Below are 20,000 nucleotides of genomic sequence, written 5' to 3'. Positions count from 1 at the left end.
CATAGATCATAGAGACCCATAGAAATATGAAGAAGGGGTATTTTTACCCTTACCAACTTGATCTCGTTGCCCCCGGCAACAAACATGCATGAACCCTTTCGCGAAGTATGTGCCCGGATAGCCCAAAGTCCCGATAGTTACCTCTGGGCCTTCCGGTCGAAAAGCAACGTCGATGAAGACGTATAGGTGCACTATTACGTGGCGGGGATTGCAATTTTCCATGAATTTGCCATTTGTCACTCAACGACGAAACTTTGCTTATTTCTTTTTTTAGGGATCGGCGAATCAAATGATATTTCTCTTTTAATTTCCGCCTTTTATTCTCCCTTTGAATCAAACTTTTCCTTGCCATAATTGTTCAGTTCCTATTTTATTATCAATGATACGGGTCGGATCCTAGATGTAGAAATATAAGAGGGTAGTGGTAGTCCCCCTTCTCCACCGAATCAAATGAGATTGTTCCCGATGGAGCACATTACAAGAAAAATGAATTAACCAAATTTGCCTGATGTAGAGGCAATCAAGAAGGCTGCGTAAGTGAATATATAACCTACAGAAAAGTGGGCTAATCCAACCAATCTTGCTTGCACAATGGAAAGAGCCACTGGTTTATCCCTCCATCGAATCAAATTAGCCAAAGGTGTGCGTTCATGAGCCCATGCTAAAGTTTCAATCAATTCCTGCCAATATCCACGCCAGGAAATTAAGAACATAAATCCAGTCGCCCAAACAAGATGTCCAAATAGGAACATCCATGCCCAGACCGATAAACTATTCGTACCAAAAGGGTTATATCCATTGATAAGTTGTGAAGAGTTTAACCATAGATAATCTCTTAACCATCCCATCAAATAAGTGGAGGATTCGTTAAATTGGGAAACGTTACCTTGCCATAATGTGATGTGCTTCCAATGCCAATAAAAAGTAACCCATCCTATGGTATTTAACATCCAGAAAACTGCCAAATAAAATGCGTCCCAAGCCGAAATATCACAAGTACCACCTCGTCCCGGGCCGTCGCAAGGAAAACTATAACCGAAATCCTTTTTATCTGGCATTAACTTGGAACCGCGCGCGTCTAAAGCACCTTTTACTAAAATCAATGTAGTTGTATGCAAACCTAGAGCAATCGCATGATGAACCAAGAAGTCTCCAGGACCTATTGTTAAGAATAGTGAATTACTATTCTCATTAACGGCATTCAACCAGCCAGGTAACCATATGCTTCGACCAGCATTAAATGCTGGGCCATTCGTTGAAGATAAGAGTACGTCGAACCCATATGAAGTCTTACCGTGAGCAGATTGTATCCATTGGGCAAATATAGGCTCAATCAAGATTTGTTTCTCCGGAGTACCAAAAGCGAGCATGACGTCGTTATGAACATAGAGTCCTAAAGTATGAAACCCCAGAAACAGGCTGGCCCAACTTAAATGAGATATGATAGCTTCTTTATGGTCTAACATTCTTGCCAATACATTATCCTCATTCTGTTCTGGATTGTAATCTCGAATGAAGAATATAGCTCCATGAGCAAAGGCTCCTGTCATGATGAACCCTGCGATGTATTGGTGATGAGTATATAACGCAGCTTGAGTAGTAAAGTCTTGTGCTATAAATGCGTAAGCGGGTAAAGAGTACATGTGTTGAGCTACCAAGGAGGTAATAACCCCTAAAGAGGCTAGGGCAAGACCCAATTGAAAATGAAGCGAATTATTGATTGTGTCATAAAGACCCTTATGTCCACGCCCCAATCGACCTCCCGGAGGAATATGTGCTTCTAAAAGATCTTTCATACTATGCCCAATACCGAAGTTAGTTCTATACATATGGCCAGCAACGAGAAAAATAAATGCAATAGCTAAATGATGATGGGCAATGTCGGTCAGCCATAAACTTTGTGTTTGTGGATGGAATCCCCCGAGAAGGGTTAGAATGGCAGTTCCCGCCCCTTCGTAGGTGCCGAATAAATGACTACTGGAATCGGGGTTCTGGGCATAAAGATTCCACTGACCTGTAAAAAGGGGGCCCAACCCCTGGGGATACGGTAATACATCTAAGAAATTATTCCATCTGACGTACTGCCCCCTTGATCCGGGAATAGCGACATGAACTAAATGCCCTGTCCAAGCCAAGGAACTTACTCCGAATAGTCCTGACAAATGATGATTGAGACGAGATTCGGCATTTTTAAACCACGAAACGCTTGGTTTCCACTTGGGCTGTAGATGTAACCAACCCGCTATTAAGGATATGGCAGAAAGAAATAATAGAAAAAGAGCTCCAGTATAAAGATCCTCATTGGTACGTAAGCCGATTGTATACCACCACTGATAAACACCGGAATAAGCGATATTCACTGGGCCGAGAGCACCCCCTCGAGTAAAAGCTTCTACCGCCGGTTGACCAAAATGAGGATCCCAAATTGCATGAGCAATTGGTCTTACATGTAAAGGGTCCTGTACCCATGACTCAAAATTTCCTTGCCAAGCTACATGAAACAGATTTCCGGAAGTCCACAGAAAGATTATTGCTAACTGCCCGAAGTGAGAAGCAAAAATGTTCTGATAAAGACGTCCCTCAGTAATATCATCATGACTCTCGAAATCATGTGCGGTAGCAATACCAAACCAAATACGACGAGTAGTGGGGTCCTGAGCTAAGCCTTGGCTAAACCTTGGAAATCTTAATGCCATAATGCCTTTCAAATCCTCCTAGCCATTATCCTAGTGCAATAATTCTTGCTAAGAAGAATGCCCATGTTGTGGCAATTCCGCCCAGAAGGTAATGGGTTACTCCTACAGCGCGTCCTTGTACAATGCTCAAGGCTCTAGGCTGAATAGCAGGAGCAACTTTTAATTTGTTATGAGCCCAAACGATGGATTCAATGAGTTCTTGCCAATAACCACGGCCGCTGAATAGAAACATTAAACTAAACGCCCAGACAAAATGAGCGCCTAGGAAAAAAAGGCCGTATGCGGATAATGAGGAACCATAAGACTGAATTACCTGAGATGCTTGTGCCCATAAGAAATCCCGGAGCCACCCATTAATAGTAGTGGAACTTTGCGCAAAGTTCCCCCCCGTGATATGAGTTACCACCCCTTGATCACTTATACTGCCCCAAACATCTGACTGCATTTTCCAACTGAAGTGGAATATCACTACCGAAATGGAATTGTACATCCAGAATAGGCCTAAGAAGACATGATCCCAGGCGGATACTTGGCATGTTCCCCCTCTTCCGGGGCCGTCACAAGGGAAACGAAACCCAAGATTTGCTTTATCAGGTATCAATCGTGAGCTACGAGCAAATAGAACACCTTTCAGTAATATCAATACAGTCACATGGATCGTAAATGCATGAATGTGATGTACCAAAAAATCTGCGGTTCCTAATGGAATAGGTAACAAAGCGACTTTGCCCCCTACAGCCACTAAATCACTACCCCCCCAAGTCAAGCTGGTGCTTGTTGTTGCACCAGGAGCTGTTGCACTAGGTGCTAAAGCATGGGTGTTTTGTACCCATTGAGCAAAGATGGGTTGTAATTGTATAGCGGTATCTGAAAACATATCTTGGGGACGCCCTAAAGCACTCATGGTATCATTATGAATATACAAACCAAAACTGTGAAAGCCTAGAAATATACATGCCCAGTTGAGATGTGATATGATTGCGGCGCGGTGCCTAAGTACACGATCTAATAGATCGTTGTATCGAGTAGTTGGATCATAGTCTCTTACCATAAAAATGGCTGCGTGTGCAGCAGCACCAACTATGAGAAACCCACCAATCCACATGTGATGTGTGAACAACGAAAGTTGTGTACCATAGTCAGTAGCTAAGTATGGATAGGGGGGCATGGAATACATATGGTGAGCTACAACAATGGTTGAAGAGCCTAACATAGCTAAGTTAAGAGATAATTGAGCATGCCATGACGTTGTTAGGATCTCATAGAGACCTTTATGACCCTGACCTGTAAATGGACCTTTATGAGCCTCTAAAATATCTTTCAGACCGTGACCAATGCCCCAGTTAGTCCTATACATGTGACCAGCTATCAGGAAAAGAATTGCAATAGCTAAATGATGGTGTGCAATATCGGTCAGCCATAGACCCCCTGTTACTGGGTCTAATCCTCCCCGAAAAGTAAGAAATTCCGCGTATTTTGACCAATTCAAGGTGAAAAATGGGGTTGCTCCCTCAGCAAAACTTGGATAAAGTTGAGCCAAAAGATCCCGATTCAAGATAAATTCATGAGGAAGCGGTATCTCCTTAGGATCTACCCCGGCATCTAGAAATTGGTTAATCGGCAAAGATACATGTACTTGGTGTCCCGCCCAAGAAAGAGACCCCAGTCCTAGTAACCCCGCTAAGTGGTGATTTAACATGGATTCTACATCTTGGAACCAAGCCAATTTAGGAGCAGCTTTGTGATAATGGAACCAACCGGCAAAAAGCATTAACGCTGCAAATACCAATGCACCAATTGCGGTACAATAGAGTTGTAATTCGCTAGTTATTCCAGACGCTCTCCAAATCTGAAAAAATCCAGAGGTTATTTGTATTCCTCGGAAACCCCCGCCCACATCACCATTCAATATTTCTTGACCCACTATTGGCCAAACCACCTGGGCGCTGGGTCCAATGTGAGTAGGATCGCTTAGCCATGCTTCATAATTGGAAAAACGAGCACCGTGGAAATACATGCCACTCAGCCAAAGAAAGATGATGGAGAGTTGACCGAAATGAGCACTAAAGACTTTTCGAGAGATCTCCTCCAAATCACTCGTATGGCTATCGAAATCGTGAGCATCAGCATGTAGATTCCAGATCCAAGTGGTAGTATCAGGGCCCTTAGCTATTGTTCTTGAGAAATGACCGGGTTTGGCCCATTCCTCGAAAGAAGTTTTTACGGGATCCCTGTCTACCATAATCTTCACTTCTGGTTCCGGCGAACGAATAATCATTGAGTCCTCCTCTTTCCGGACAACACATACAAAGAGACCCGCCAACTGTCAGTAATTAGTGAACCTCTGAGAGATGGGTATTTATGATTAGTGATTAGTTCCTTTCTTTCCTATCTCCCATCTATTTATTTTCTTTAGTTATTTACTAGAGCAATTATGATATGGAAGTCAATCCGGGGCAAGTGTTCGGATCTATTATGACATATCTGGGGGGCGCCCAACGGACCTTTATCTAATAATAAAGCCCCTTCCTCACATGGCATGGCGCAAAAACCATTTTTGGTGCAATCCAATGTATTCATATTTCAATGTATAAATGCCTAGATGAATCCACTTCAGTTTAGATCTTACATATATCTCACATGGAACGTATTTATTACTCTATTACAAATCAAAGAATCATTCATTAGTCATTAAAAAGAAAAAAGAGACATCCCGATATCCCTATTTAGTCAGTCGAGGATATAGCTTTATTAGCATAGAAAAAAGGAATGGAATGTATTCTGTACAGTATCTATATGGTTTATACTTCGGAAGTACCAGACGAAATAGAACGATCTTAGAAGGGATATAATGAAATTCCTTGATTGGCTCTTCCCAGAGGAACGATCCATTTTATTTGATTAATGGATCCAACATAACATGATAATTGAATTAAAAAAAAAAAGAGTGTTCTTATTCGAACCGCCCTGTGATCTTCAACCAATTATGGGCTTCAATATAATTACCTGGAGTAAGCGATATTGCTTGTTTCCAATATTCAGCAGCTTGATCAGACCAAGCCTCCGCAATTTCAGAATCCCCCTGTCGAATGGCCTGTTCTCCCCGGTCGGAATAGGTGGGTCATTTCCTTCCCTTAGAACCGTACTTGAGAGTTTCCTACCTCATACGGCTCCGCCGTCAAGTCTTTTGGTGTCCCATCTTAATCTACCATATCTATAATTGAATGAGATTTCTCGTAAATCTATCCCGGGTTAACCAGAAGAGGTTAATTACATGAGTTTCAAACTCTTTTTTTGATCAAAAATGCGTTTTATCTTTTCTCCCACCTTCAGAAAAATAAAGCATAGGTACCGTACCCCCTCTATCATTAGAATCTTCTGAAAGGTAACTATCTCGGTTTCATATAGGAATTGATATTGATATAGAATCTTTGAAAAAGACTTTCCTCCATAAGAAAGAAAGGACTTACTATCTTTGGGATCTGATGCTACACCGCTGCTCAATACCTTAGTAGATCGACTCTATTACATAAGTTGATTCCTCACTTTTATCTCATATCATAAGATATGATATGTTCTGTAAGCAGTTCTTATTGTATCGGCCCCAAAACCTCTCTAATTGATCTTTACGGCGCTTACCCTATCAATTAAATTAGATCCTTTATCCATGGAATCTAGTATATAGGCCATACCTATTTCTTCATATTTTGGCCTCTATGAAGTCTTTCTTTGCTACAGCTGATAAAAATCGTTGCTTTGGACGATGCATATGTAGAAAGCCTATTTTTTTTTTCTAGTATTGACTAGCGTATTTGATCTTTCTTTCCTTCTTTCTATAGTGGAGATAGTCGCACGTAATGACAGATCACGGCCATATTATTAAAAGCTTGTGGTAAGAATGGGTTTCGCTCTAGCGCCCGGAAATAATATTCCAAAGCCTTCGTATGTTCCCCGTTGCTTGTGTGGATAAGGCCTATGTTATAGAGTATATAACTTCGATCGTAGGGATCAATTTCTAGTCGCGTAGCTTCATAATAATTTTGTAAAGCTTCCGCATAATTTCCTTCGGATTGAGCTGACATCCGTTACGGTCGTTCATTCTATTCAAAGAATCTCCGTTTCAGAACCGTACGTGAGACTTTCATCTCATACGGCTCCTCCCTTCTCTTCTGTGCATAGTAATAAAGGGAATAACCCATGGAATCGGAATCAAAAAAGATTGAAATATTTTCATTATGAACTGATGGGGGCTAGTGTTTTTACAAGAAATCTCTAGCCAGCCTTCCTGTAGGAGGTCTTTTTCTTAACACCAAACGTGTTGATGCTAGATAGAAATGCTCACTCCAACAATTTCTTTGTCCTCAACGCCCTCTATTTGATTTGCAGGAATTAGTCACTTCAACGATCTTCGATGGTTATACGGGTATCCAAAGCACAAACGAGATGGATGTTTGTTGTCCCAACCATTCTTGTTAGTCCCGATCCCAATAAGGAAAAGGGGTATAATATATAACAAAGTTTTCGTGTTGTTGATTCCTAGGTGTAGTGCTTCTTCCCCTATGCGCCGCCTATTGGTACTGGTGGAGTAGGATTAACCTGCAATACAGAACCTATAGGTGTAACCTTTCGCTCAATGCTAAAATCGATAATTGAAGCATCTGAGGTTGCATCAATCGGGGATACACGACAGAAGGAATTGTTCGATCTCTACTACCCCAAACTTCACCTTCACCAAGCGGAAGTTTATTTAAAGAATTTTTTTTTTGTGTCCTGAACCATGTCCCCTTCTCATAAGACTGAAAGAGGTCAAATCCAATATATAATAATATAATATAATAAGTAAATATAAATAAATAGAATTATATTATATAATTAGAATATATATAAATTTTAATATTAATAAATAAATAAAAAAAAAACGAATCAAATCACACCATCTCTGTAATAGGTAAATGCCTCTTTTTCTCCTGAAGTTATCGGAATTATTCGTAATAAGATATTGGCTACAATTGAGGAGGTCTTATCAAGAAAATTTCCACTTATCCGAGATCTAGGCATAGTTTACAACCCATTCCATAATTCTTCTCATTATCCTCTCCCTCGAGGGAAAATGCTCCCATAAACAAAGGAATTGTACAGTACGAAATCACATAAAAACAGAGTAATTGTAAAAAAAAAAAGACCCTCAAAATTGCCCCTTTTAAGACAGGGATAGATAGGAAATATTGGAATCAGATTGGATTTCAGTCCAATGTGGTATACCAATGAACAGAACTCTTACTCTTTATTTTATCGAAGTTAAGGAATCCAAGAAATTTTCCTACAAATTCTGATCTAACTCGAGGAGTTTTTTTTTTTTTTATTATTACCCAAAGAGTCAAAAGAATCAAATAAGCATTCCATGATGAAAATAGAATAACCAACCCATCCATTTTGGGCGAATAGCGCGTATCCACAAACAAAACAATACAATGGAAATATTAAAATCATAGGGCGACCCATGAATTTATTTATAATAGATCCATGGGAATAATAGATCCATGGGATAGCTCATGAGAAGAGTTGTTGTTGATAAATCTGAAACTAGAAAGGAATTTTTTAATTCCTATGGACCTCTAAATATAACCATAGTATAAAATACTATAGTATAGTATAGAGTTTGTGGATTCGTCCCAATTCATTGGTTGTTTAATCCGGTATACGGTATAAATATCCGAATAAGATGGAGAGGGTCGTCGTCTTGACAAAGATGAATAGATAGTTTTTTTAATATTAAGTTAATATTAAATAAAAAAAAATGTGTTTTTATCCCTCGAGCCTCGAAGGAAGATCTTTGTTTGACGAAAAGTTTTCGATTTATAATAGATCGGTCGTACCTTTATTGTATTGCAATAAAAAATTCAATAAAATAATATGAATGACTCGCTATTCACCGGGTTTCCGGGCAATAATCCTAAGATTCTGTGGGAAAGGTGGCCGAGTGGTTCAAGGCGTAGCACTGGAACTGCTATGTAGGCTTTTGCTTACCGAGGGTTCGAATCCCTCTCTTTCCGTACCTTGACCTACACCTAATTTACCAACGTTACCAACCACAATGTATCAAATAACAATGGATACCATTATTCCAAGAGTAGGGCCTTTGCTTTCTAGTGATTCTCTATTGCCAATTACTGTGGTAGATAAAATATCGGATCGGAAAGGGTGGACAAGGAATGAGAATCTGACCGCGGATCCACTTGGGATACGAAAAGGATACGAAAATGGGGGAAAATCCGGATTAAATCCCTTAACTTAGTTCTATTTACTTTGTTTGGTGAAACAGGGTAGACAAAATTGTATTGTCCAAAGCTTAATTATTTTATTTTAATTAAGTTTAAGTCTGACGGGAATAATATTCCACGACTAGTAATTCATTGATTTTTAAGCCGATCCATTTACTATCTATTATTTGATTTACTATTCCTTTATATTGGAATGAGTCAAGAGTCAAATGTTTTGGCAATTCCTCGCGGGGAGATGAATCCACATAATTTTGAATCAGAGCTCTGGATCTTTGTTCATCTCTCGTAGTAATAATATCTCGGGGTTTACACCGATAACTTGGGATATCTACTATACGACCATTAACTAAAATATGTCTATGGTTAACTAGTTGTCTAGCTCCAGGAATGGTCGAAGCCATACCCAATCGAAAAAGGATGTTATCCAAACGCATTTCAAGTAGTTGTAGTAAAACTTGACCTGTTGACCCTTTGGCTTTCCCAGCGATACGAACATATCTAAGCAATTGCCGCTCTGTCAGACCATAATGAAAACGCAATTTTTGTTTTTCTTCTAGACGAATACGATATTGAGATCTTTTCCCGGAACGCGGTTGGTTTCTAAGATCACTTCCGGATCTAGGTCTTTTACTAGTGAGTCCCGGTAAAGCCCCCAGACGGCGTATTTTTTTGAAACGAGGCCCTCGGTAACGAGACATAAAGACTCCTTATTTTATTGAAATTGGATTTCACAGAATAAAAAAATTAAGACTGAACTAAACGATAAACGAAGCTAAACTCGCTGAAATACTATAAAGAAGAATGAGATGAATTGTCTCAATAACCAGATTATTTTATATAGTTATATATAGGAAGTTAAGTATCCCTTTCTTGTTCTGTAGAGATCTAACAGCTTCAATCCATTTTTTATTCTTTTTTATTCATAGTTGGGAGTTCCCGTAACATACTATGTTGACCCGACATTTGGAGAAAATTGAAAAGTCTTTTCAATTTCTCTTGATCTCAAGGAGACATTATCAATATCAATATCAATCATGGAAAAAATCGAATAAATGGAAAAGCCGGCTATCGGAATCGAACCGATGACCATCGCATTACAAATGCGATGCTCTAACCCCTGAGCTAAGCGGGCTCACATAACAGAAATAGTGCATAGGATTTCGGGAAACTACTGGGACTTAGCTATTAGTAATTAGCTATTTATTTATTTTTTTATTTTATTTATCTATTTATTTATCTATTATTAATATCTATTATTAATAATTAATATAATTATAATAAATAAATAAAGAGTAGTTTGTTTTTATTATTATTATAATTATTATTAATTATTATTATTATATATAATATATATATATATAAATACAATTATATAAATACAAATACAATTATATAAATACAATATCAATATTATATTAATAATACAATATTAATATTAAATAGAATATAATATTAATTATGACAACATTAATATTAATAATGTAATTATTAATATTAATGTTGTTATGTAATAATAAATAATAATATAATATTAATATATTATATTATTAATATTAATTAGATTATATTATGATTATGTAATATTAGTAATATTAATTACTTAATCTTAATAAAATAAACTAAAAAATAAAAATTAGCTTAGTTATATATTCTATATATAGTTATAGAAATTTAGAAATTCTATTTATTTACACTATAGGAATTCCTATAGTATAGGAGATCCTTCCTAAGGAAAGGATAAGATAAAGGAAAGGATAAGATAAAGATAAGGCTGCAGTCCAGAGCATAATGAGACATTCCTCTGGTTTCATTCGGAAAGGGAGGGGATAAGACGATAAAAAAAGAATGAATATCGACCGTTCCAGTATTCCAAATAGCGCTAAAAAAATAAGGGGTGTAAAGACATATATATATATGTGACGTGGGATATATCCATCCATATTGAATTGCGGATACATCAATGATAGAATCATTTCTGATTGGATCATATCAAATATGGGCCCGCCACTCCGATAGGGATGAAAGAAGCTGGTCAAGAAATATAATAGGGACACACCTCTTTGATATAGGAATAAGGGCCTGTATCTAATGAATTCAACGGCTCCAAGATAAATGAAAGAAAAGAAGGGGGGGTCACAATGTGATTTCTTTCTCATAAGGAAGAGGGAGGGGGATATGGCGAAATTGGTAGACGCTACGGACTTGATTGGATTGAGCCTTGGTATGGAAACCTACTAAGTGGTAACTTCCAAATTCAGAGAAACCCTGGAATTAAAAATGGGCAATCCTGAGCCAAATCCTGTTTTCAGAAAAAAAAAAGGATAGGTGCAGAGACTCAACGGAAGCTGTTCTAACGAATGGGGTTGACTTTACTACATTGGTAGAAGAATCCTTCTATCGAAACTCCAGAGTGGGATGACCCTAGATATGTACGTATACGTACTGAAATATCAAAGATTAATCACGACCCGAATCCATATTTTTTTTTTCTAAAAATTTCAGAATAATAATTTCAGAAGCAGAAGGAAGAATCGAATAGTCAGTGATCAAATCGACTATCACACCAGAGTCTGATAGATCTTTTTAAGGATGTCTGATAGATCTTTTTAAGGATTGATTAATCGAGTGAGACGAGAATAAAGATAGAGTCCCATTCTACATGTCAATACTGACAACAATGAAATTTATAGTAAGAGGAAAATCCGTCGACTTTAGAAATCGTGAGGGTTCAAGTCCCTCTATCCCCAATAAAAGGCCTATTTGACTCCCTAAGCATTTATCCTCTTTTTTTTTTATCAGTGGTTCAAAATTAGATATGTTTTTCACTTACTCTACTCTTTCACAAATGGATCCGGCCAGAAATCTTTCTCTCTTCTCACTGTGATAGATATGATATACGTACAAATGCCCATCCATATATGGATGGGCAAAGAATCTCCATTACGGAACCTTTCACAGTTCATATCATTACTCTTACACTTACATTTACAAAGTCTCCTTTTTGAAGATCCAACAAATTACCGACTTTATTTAGGTAAGTTAATGCTTTTTGAGTCCCTTTCATTGACATAGGCCCAAGCTTTCTTTTTCTTTTAGTAGGATCATGCATCGAGAATGGTCGGGATAGCTCAGCTGGTAGAGCAGAGGACTGAAAATCCTCGTGTCACCAGTTCAAATCTGGTTCCTGGCACGTGGTTAATGTATCGAATAGATAAGATACTCATACAAATAAATCAATAGAGTCAGAACCCATATTAATATTATTTAATATTATATGCGTTAATAGTCCAGAGCATAATACATATTTATCCATCTACATCTAGATGTATAGATAGACGCCTCCGTCTTGTAGATGGGTAAAAAACGAGTAGATGGGTAAAGATATGAGTAAAGAAAATAATTGGATTCCGTTCCCTCCTCTTTTTTGTTTGTTTGTTCATACTGTATCTCTTCCCGCACAAAAAGAATGTTAATACTTCATACATATCCGAAGTCGAAGTTAGTTGGTCGAAAACCCTAAAAGACTAGTCTGGAGGAGTTGAAGGATAGGAAAAGGCAGGGTTCATTTCAGAGACAGTCCAAAAAATCCGATCCTTTTTTATTTTATTTAATTTCTGAATTTTTCTTTTTTTATTTCAGAATTTACGATTTTATTTCATATTCTATTTCTTCACTTTCCCATTTATTCACTCCCTTCTATGCAGCTTTCCGTGGCCCCATCTAAGCGATGCGCGCGGTACAAAGTTCATGGTGCAGAACTCTTTTGATTCATCCTACAGGCTCTGCTCATCTGAAATGGGACTCTTCAAAATTTGAGAATCTAAATGAAGCTTCTTTAGCAGCCCATCCATAGTACGAATGAAAGGCCAGTTACTCCGTTTCATCTAGAACAGAACGTAAAAAGATTCCTTGAATATCTGGAGTCGTATAAGTGAAGATTAGTTTCTTATCATTCATCTTATCATTCAATGAGCATCTTGTATTTCATAGAAATTGGGGGTAATATAATCCTTACGTAAAGGCCAGCCTAGCCAACTTTCGGGCATCAAGATACGTTTCAGGCGTGGATGATTCTCATAAGCGATTCCCAACATATCATAGGATTCCCGCTCTTGAAAGTCTGCGCTTTTCCAAATCCAGAAAACAGACGGGATTCTAGGATTCGTCCTTGGGGCAAATACTTTTATGCATACCTCTTCGGGTTGATCCACACCATACTGTATTCTCGTAAGATGATACACGCTAGCTAACAATCCGCCTGGTGCTACATCATAGGCACACTGGGAACGTAGATAATTGTAACCATATACATATGAAATGACAGCAATGGAGTACCAATCCTCGGGTTTTATTTGTAAAGTCTCTATTCCTTGGTAATCGAAGCCCAAAGATCTATGAACTAGCTCATGCTTGACTAGCCAAGCGGATAAACGACCCTGCATCTTCTTGATCTCTCCCACATTTGTATGAGTATTTCAAATTGCCGATGAAATTTATGAAGATTGACCCACTGCTTGTTATCCTGGACAACACAAAAGCATCCTGCCTTTCCTAATTCAATAATTCGTGGGAAGACACTGAACTTTTGTATTTGAAAAATGCTTCAGAAGGTATCTCTGAAGTAGATGGGGACTGGTAGAGTAATCCTTGATCATAATTTCCAGTATGAGTACTTCGCTCAACATGAAACTTGTGATTGGTAGTAAAATATCGATTTTCCTGTTGAGACCCAATTCTATCTTCATAGATTTCTCGAGAGACTTTCTTACGAAGTTTCGTTATAGCATCCATAATTGCCTCTGGTTTGGGTGGGCAGCCCGGCAAATAGACATCCACAGGAATTAGCTTATCGACTCCCCGAACGGTACTATAAGAATCGGTACTAAACATCCCCCCTGTAATGGTACAAGCTCCCATAGCAATGACATATTTCGGTTCAGGCATTTGCTCATATAATCTCACTAAAGAAGGAGCCATTTTCATTGTTACCGTGCCGGCTGTTAAAATTAGGTCCGCCTGCCTAGGACTTGATCTTGGTACCAGCCCATAACGATCAAAGTCGAATCGAGATCCTATTAATGAAGCAAACTCAATGAAGCAACAACTGGTACCGTAGAGAAGTGGCCATAAACTGGAGAGTCTTGACCAATTCGAGAGGTCATTCGGTGTAGTTGAAATAACTGAATTTTGGGCTGTTCGGTCAAGTAACGGAAATTCAATAGAATTCATAACTGTCTCAATGTAACCTTTTCCTTCTTTTTTATTGTCTGAGGATTCAGGGGTTAAGACCATTCCAATGCTCCTTTTCGCCATGCATAAACTGAACCAACAATTAGGATAAGCACGAAAATGAAAGCTTCTATAAATACGGATAGACCCAATACATCGAAACTCATTGCCCATGGATAAAGAAAGACCGTTTCAACATCAAAAACAACAAAAACTAGAGCAAACATGTAATAGCGGATTCGGAATTGTAACCAAGCATCCCCCATTGGTTCTATACCCGATTCATAACTGGAGAGCTTCTCCGGTCCTTCACTAATCGGGGCTAAAACTCCGGAAATAAAAAATGCCAAAATAGGAATAACACTTGATATTATCAGAAATGCCCAAAAAATATCATATTCGTGAAGCAGAAACATAGATGCACTCCTATTAATGTGGAATATACCGAATTAGTCAATTCGAATTTTAATTGTCAATTTATTCATAACTATTTAGTCGAAACACCAATTAGGGTGGAACCACGTAGTTTCATTTGTTTGCTATGAATCATGTCTCGTTTCAAGATTCATCCAACGGAATCCCACTTACATTTACTTCGATTCCATTCAGGATGTAGACATATTATGTTTTTATACAAAAAAACTCTCTCACTTTGTTTTGTTTCGGATTTTCTTAAAATAAAAAAGTAATTAAAGACTATTTGAAATAATATGAAAATAATATGAATATTATTTCTATTCATAAAATCATAAAAAAAAAATATTAAATATAAATATATAACATAACAATGTTATATTAATATATTAATTAATATTTAAATTAACAGAAAATTCAAAATATGAAATTGAATTAATATTTAATATAATATAAATATATATTATATCAAATTTCTAATATAATTTGAATAATAATAGAATAAAAATTCTAATAAATAATAAGCCTGGCTTGGGTAAATTTTTCTCTCTTTTTTTTTTTTCTTTTATAATATCACAACACAAATAGTCAGATGTAGTAGAATGCCTAGGGATTTCTATCTTAGGATTTATGGTATATTCCACTTGGTTTGTGTTGATGTATTCTTTTCATTAGGGTCTGGTTAGAGGATCGTCATTCTGTCTATTGATTCGATACAGATACGGAAATAGAATGCATCGGCCAATTAGATTCTCTCCCTTTGTCCCAAATTTATACTTAATTGATTTGATTCAATCTGTTAAATTGTGAGAAATCCTTCCATATTTCCATATAAACTTCCATATTTCCATATAAATAGATATATAACAACTCATGGATTCCTATACCAAATTATAGACTTTTGACTTGTACTCCCTACCCCCGATGGTCCCCCTAGAGAGAATAAAGAATCGAGTTATTTAATTAGACTTAGAATAGAAGTCTTGAAGAAGTCATTCCATTTCGGACCAATTTCTAGGACTCAAAATCGCGATTTGAAATGATTTGAAATACTTGTTAATAACATCTGATAAGACTACCCAAGGGGTTAGGTTTCGTGACAATAAAAAGGTTTGTTTCCTTTGAAGTAAACCTACACAATGGAGTGTACCACAGTCGTAGAATCGGCTGAATCATAAATGATCCGCATAAGATACTTCTAATGGAATCAGGCGTTGTTGAACGATTCGACAGACCAAATCCAAAAATAGACTCATAGAAATAGAAGAGGGTGCAAACGTTGATACGTTTAGGTTATAGGTTAGCGTCCATTTTTTATCTCTGAAACAATGCACTGCATTGGAGTTATTGTGGAACAACAAAGCGATGAGTCAGAAGGATCCCCAGCCCGTGCAAGTTCAAACAGGCCCCCAATCTTCTTGCTTGCATAAAGTCTGTATCGGAAGGAAGGACCAGTAGAATTGGAATGATGAACAATTGAATTAGATTAGGTTGGAATAAAAAAAAAATAAGTATTGTGCAGAAACAGAAGACTACTTGCTTTGCCAACCCACCGCGCGGGCCAGCCACAAGCACTAATGTGAGAAAATGAGAGCTACACAAAAATGTCAAAATGACACGGATGTCAAAATATATAGGGCTATACGGACTCGAACCGTAGACCTTCTCGGTAAAACAGATCAAACTGAGTATTATCTAAATGATTCGAACTGTTTCAAAGACCCAACATGCATTTTTTTTGCATTGGGCTCTTTCGTTAACTGATATAAGAATCGGCTAGTCCACCATACTTTTTCTTGACAGGAAGATAACGAGATGGTTCCACGTGCTCTGATTCATTTTTTGTATTCTGATCCAGGAGCAATACCAAAGTGTTTTCAAAGAAGGATTGCCTTGACGTAGGTCTGCCTCCGGCCTAGATCAACCTAAGTTAGGTTGAGTCTCTATCGCTCCGCTCAAAGAGTCAAATATGATACTTCATACACCTTAAAGCTCATAGGGCGAAAAGAGGTTATGTTATTTTGAGGTCCTTATACCCATTATGCCTAGCATTGAATAGACTAGGTATTCACCTTATCAATTATCAAATCAATGATGGGTTCTATTTTAAATTGGTACCTGAATCGGACCGAACCAAAGATTTGTCAGGCTATTGTTCTCTTGTTCCCTCGAATCCATGGAGTAAGACACCGATTTATCAATAAGATCAATTCTGTTGATTGCATGATGAACTCCCCTGAAAAAGCATTGGCGCGCGTGTAAACGAGGTGCTCTACCTAACTGAGCTATAGCCCTTGTCATAGATATCTTAACATCTAGATAATATCTTGTCAAGATGGATATTCTATGGTCCCATATGATAGCTCTCTGACCCCTTTACTGACAAAGATTGGTATTGCTTAGAAGTAGTATTCCATCTATAATGCCCATGCGAGGGGTCTTCCTTTTTTTTTTCTTTGTGATGATAAATGACCTACTTAACTCAGCGGTTAGAGTATTGCTTTCATACGGCAGGAGTCATTGGTTCAAATCCAATAGTAGGTATAACTTATTAGATACCGGAGTCAATGGTCTCTAATAAGTTTTTCTACCCACCCTTTCCTATTTTTTAATTAATCTTTTACCCTTTCCCTATTATCCTCCCACTATTCATACTTTATGTTTGTATTTTTTTCCTTGCATCAGATTACACTTGATTGTATCCAATTGGTGGAATCCAAATAAGGTGTATAAACGGAGCTTCTTTTGATTATTCTGATGCATCGACGATTACGAAAACGAAATAGCATTGACAGCCTCTACGCGTGTCCTAGCTCGTCTGAGAGCTAGATTCGCCTCAATTACCTGTCTCTTGCCTTCAGCTTTACTCAAGTTAGCTTCCGCTATTTCAAGAGTTCGCTGAGCTTCTTGCGGATCAATGTCACTACCCCTCTCACCATCATTTACTAAAATGGTGATCTCATTATTGCCTATTCTAGCGAAACCACCCATCAGAGCCATCGTTACCCGTTGATCGTTAAGGCATATTCTCAAAATACCTATATCTACTGCTGTGGCAATAGGGGCGTGATTTGGTAATACACCAATTTGGCCACTATTAGTAGATAAAATAATTTCTGTCACTTCTGAATCCCAAATAATTCGATTAGGAGTCAGTACACAAAGCTTTAGGGTCATTTCTTCAATTTGCTCTCCACATCTAAGTTCATAGCCTTCGCGGTAGCTTCATCGATGTTACCTACCAAATAAAAGGCCTGCTCGGGAAGACCATCTAATTCTCCGGAAAGGATCAGTTGAAACCCCCTAATTGTTTCTGCGAGACCAACATATTTTCCTGTAGAACCGGTAAAAACTTCTGCTACGAAGAAGGGTTGTGATAAGAAACGCTCAATTTTTCGTGCTCTTGCTACGGTTAAACGATCCTCTTCAGATAATTCGTCCAACCCAAGGATAGCTATAATATCCTGAAGTTCTTTGTAACGTTGTGAAGTTTGCTTAACTCTTTGCGCAGTTTCATAATGTTCTTCGCCTACGATCCTAGGTTGGAGCATCGTTGACGTTGAATCTAAAGGATCCACTGCTGGATAGATGCCCTTGGCAGCTAATCCTCTTGATAGTACGGTAGTAGCATCTAAATGTGCAAATGTTGTAGCAGGGGCAGGGTCGGTCAAATCGTCCGCAGGTACATAAACTGCTTGAATGGAAGTTATGGATCCTTCTTTGGTAGAGGTAATTCTTTCTTGCAAAGAACCCATTTCTGTACTAAGAGTGGGTTGGTAACCCACAGCGGAAGGCATTCTACCTAATAGGGCGGATACTTCTGATCCTGCTTGAACGAAACGAAAGATATTGTCGATAAATAGAAGTACGTCTTGTTCATTAACATCCCGGAAATATTCCGCCATGGTTAGGGCAGTCAAACCAACTCTCATACGAGCTCCCGGCGGTTCATTCATCTGACCATAGACTAGAGCGACTTTTGATTCTGCAAGATTTTGTTCATTAATAACTCCGGATTCTTTCATTTCCATGTAAAGATCATTTCCTTCACGAGTACGTTCGCCCACTCCACCAAATACGGATACACCTCCATGAGCTTTGGCAATGTTGTTGATCAATTCCATGATGAGTACTGTTTTACCCACTCCAGCTCCACCGAATAGCCCAATTTTTCCTCCACGGCGATAAGGAGCTAAAAGATCCACCACTTTAATCCCTGTTTCAAAGATAGATAATTTGGTATCTAACTGGATAAAAGCAGGCGCGGATCTATGAATAGGAAATGTTGTACGAGTATCTACAGGACCTAAATTATCAACAGGCTCCCCGAGAACGTTGAAAATTCGTCCTAGAGTAGCTCCACCAACCGGAACACTTAGAGGAGCCCCCGTGTCAATCACTTCCATCCCTCTCATTAGGCCATCTGTAGCACTCATAGCTACAGCTCTAACTCGATTATTTCCTAATAATTGCTGTACCTCACAAGTTACATTAACTTGCTGACCAACAGTATCTCGACCCTTAACTACCAAAGCGTTGTAAATATTAGGCATCTTGCCCGGAGGAAAAGCTACATCCAGCACCGGACCAATGATTTGAGCAATACGCCCCAGGTTTTTTTCTTCAAGCGTGGAAACACCCGGGCCAGAAGTAGTAGGATTGATTCTCATAACATAATATAATAATAATAATGAAATGTGTCGAAATTAATTGCGAATAATTATCGAATCGAAAATAAATGTCCGATATCAAGTTGATCGGTTAATTCAATAAGAAATAGAAATGGGAGTTAGCGCCCGATTTCGCCGGTACCATACAGCCAAATCGAATTCAACCGTTTATTTATTCAATGAGTTAATTTTGAAGTTCAACCAACCCTTTATTCAAGGAAAAAATATCAAGAATATGAATAAGAATCATAAGTAAGTGTTTTATTTATCTATCATTATAGACAATCCCATACAAATTCTCTATGGAATTCGAACCTGAACTCTGTTTATGATTCATCATTTCTATCTTATTGGCCGTTGTTCCTTATTTATCAGCATATTTATTGATTTCCGCCTATTTTCCCTTCTAGGATTTATTTACATATACAACATGTATCGCTGTCAAGAGTGAATTTCTTATTCTATTTAGATTCAAAAAATAAGAGAGAATTTGCAAAACAAAGATTGGGTTGCGCCATACATATGAAAGAGTATACAATAATGATGTATTTGGCGAATCAAATACCATGGTCTAATAATGAACATGAACCATTTTAATTAATTGATAATTGATAATATTTAGTTGATAATTTTGTGAAGGATTCCTGTCCTGTGAAAGATTTCATTCGCGCCTAATACATGTACATGTCGAGTAGACCTTGTCGTTGTGA

General features: G+C 37.9%; 3 non-coding genes across 3 annotated transcripts; 2 read left to right on the top strand and 1 right to left on the bottom strand.

The window, feature by feature from the left end:
- The first annotated feature begins 8,662 nt into the window (after positions 1-8,662).
- On the top strand, positions 8,663-8,749 carry TRNAS-GGA (transfer RNA serine (anticodon GGA)). The gene has a single exon. It is a non-coding gene; the product is annotated as a tRNA-Ser (tRNA).
- A 1,287-nt stretch (positions 8,750-10,036) lies between these two features.
- TRNAT-UGU (transfer RNA threonine (anticodon UGU)) lies at positions 10,037-10,109 on the bottom strand. Its single transcript has one exon. It is a non-coding gene; the product is annotated as a tRNA-Thr (tRNA).
- Positions 10,110-12,094: 1,985 nt separating this feature from the next.
- Positions 12,095-12,167, top strand: TRNAF-GAA (transfer RNA phenylalanine (anticodon GAA)). Its single transcript has one exon. It is a non-coding gene; the product is annotated as a tRNA-Phe (tRNA).
- The last annotated feature ends 7,833 nt before the right edge of the window (positions 12,168-20,000 follow it).

This window comes from Aristolochia californica, unplaced genomic scaffold, assembly GCF_029961685.1.
Source record: "Aristolochia californica isolate CCGP_79_NKW_82.1479 unplaced genomic scaffold, dmAriCali1.0.hap1 SCAF_165, whole genome shotgun sequence".
In the NCBI taxonomy this organism is placed as follows: domain Eukaryota; kingdom Viridiplantae; phylum Streptophyta; class Magnoliopsida; order Piperales; family Aristolochiaceae; genus Aristolochia; species Aristolochia californica.
Note: the sequence above shows the minus strand (reverse complement) of the source record. Positions and strands in the feature narration are given on the sequence as shown.